Source organism: Ziziphus jujuba, chromosome 1 (assembly GCF_031755915.1).
Source record: "Ziziphus jujuba cultivar Dongzao chromosome 1, ASM3175591v1".
Classification (NCBI taxonomy): Eukaryota; Viridiplantae; Streptophyta; class Magnoliopsida; order Rosales; family Rhamnaceae; genus Ziziphus; species Ziziphus jujuba.
The window spans coordinates 24427356-24429592 of record NC_083379.1 but is presented as its reverse complement, the minus strand read 5'-3'; positions in this window follow the sequence as shown (position 1 = coordinate 24429592).

The window sequence follows — 2237 nt, the reverse complement described above, 5'->3', positions numbered from 1 at the left end:
ACTTAGCAGTGCCCCATATATCGTATAGTAGATTGTTGTATTTTTTAGTACATTTTCCCATTTTCTGATATTTATGGTTTTACTTCAGTTTCATAATTATTTTGTGGAATTATGTTTATATTATTTTATGCTCAATATTTACATTATGGTTGATCTAGTTTATAATATTTTTAATGGCTATTAATTTTTACTATTTGTGCATTAGTTTTATGAGATTAATCTAGGATATAAATTTGGATTTTATGAAATGATTTTTAAAAATGAGAAACCTTTCAAATAAGATTGGATTGGGAGATTTTGGGAGAAAGAATTACAAAACAAAATATTAATTTTTTATTGTATTATGCCACTCGCTAAGATATCTCTATGTCATGTTCTCCTATGTCCAAGTAGTTACTTGATAGTTTACCTCGCACACATCGCCTGTTGTAATGTGTTTCTCATAGTAGTGGCAATACTTTTGTTTCCCTATTTCTTTTTATCTTTTTGGACTTATTTGCATAAGTTATATTTCTAGATTTTACAAATACTTTTAGAATATTTTGACTTAAATATTGGACATAATAGTGATCCAATTATGCATGTTTAGTTATGGCCTATAGTATGTGTGGACCATACTTGTTGATTTGCATGTTGTTGTGACTCTATCTTTATGTTGAGGTATTATTTGTTATTGCATATATTGTTTCTCCACAATTTAAATGAGATCCCATTGAGTATTTTTTAAGGATTACCCAATGGAACTTCACTAAGTGGGACCATCCGAGAGATCCTGAAAGGATTCTCGGGGGGATCCTATCACTAATCCATTTAACGTTCACTTTTTCATATTTAGATTATATAAATATGTCAACTAATAATATTTTAACTTGTGATATTTGGTAAATAAATTTTGGTAAGCATTTTGGTACTTATAGCATTACTAATGTAACAAATAGAGATATATAGTATCTAATTCAGAGGTATATAATATAGTAATGCTAATGTGGCAAAATCCTATGTCATAATTTGATTAGTTGAAAAATTATAATATAAACTAAGGAAATTGCTAAAGTATGGAGATCATTTGATGATGTATTAATACACAGTATTCTAATGTGATATGTGGTGATCGGTAAACTGTGGTAAAAGATTGTTATATGTGCTTATAAAAAAAGGGATAAATGCACTTTAATACCCTCTATAATCAAGAAATTTTCAATTAGGCCTTCTAAAATTAATTTTAACACATTCATACCCCCTAAGTGAAAAATTATTTCAATGTGGTCCAATTGCGTTTAAATTAACGGACTCCGTCAATTTTGGTTCACGTGCGCCTCACGTGATCCTTAACCATTTTTTTCTTTTCTTTTTCCCAAATTTTCATCACTCTGAAAAAAAGAAAAATTATTATTATTTAAAAAAAAGAAAAAAAAAAAACCAAAATGTCCACGACGCACCATTTTGTACACCCTTTTCGAAAACGACACTGTGTTCGAATGGGGCTCACCATTAGAGCTGCTTTGTTGCAGTCCTATTGAGCTTTCTTATTCATTTCAATTGAGCTCGTCATTCTGATTTAGCATCTCAATCGAGCCAGTGCTTTTGATTTTTGAGGTTACGAAACAAAGGTCGAAGCCAGAGAGAGGTTGGGTTTTTTCGTGAGAAGAGAGAGGGAGTGAGGAGTGAAAGAGATAGAGGTTGGGTTTTTTTGAAAGAAGAGAGAAGGAGCGACGAGTGAAAGAGACAGAGGTTGCATTTTTCCTGAAAGAAGAGAGAGGAAAAAAAAGCATGGGGACATAACATAAGGGAAAGTTATATGTAGTCAATTTATGTAAGTAAAGCTTTAAAGGCATTGGTTTTTTTTTTTTTTTTTTTTTTTTTTCCTGTTTGTGGGTCATGTTATGTTGGTGATGGTTTTTTTTTTGTACTATTTTATTAGGCATGTTGTCACACGAAGTGTTATTGCTGTCTAAAATACTAGTTTTTTTGTTTTTTTTGTTTTTTTCCTCTTCTTTTTGTCGTTTACCAAGTAATGTGAATTTTATATGGTGGATGTGTACATGGGCATTGATAATGACAAAGTTGCTTTGTTTGTTTCAGATTCTTATGATTTCAATTGAAAATGATATGCCCAATACGATAGTTGGTAGCAGCTTTTGCCTTAGATTTGTATATGTTGGAGACGTAAAACTTATTTGTGTATTATAATACCTACTTAGTCTATTATCTGAATGTATTTTAGCACCTCTTGTGCT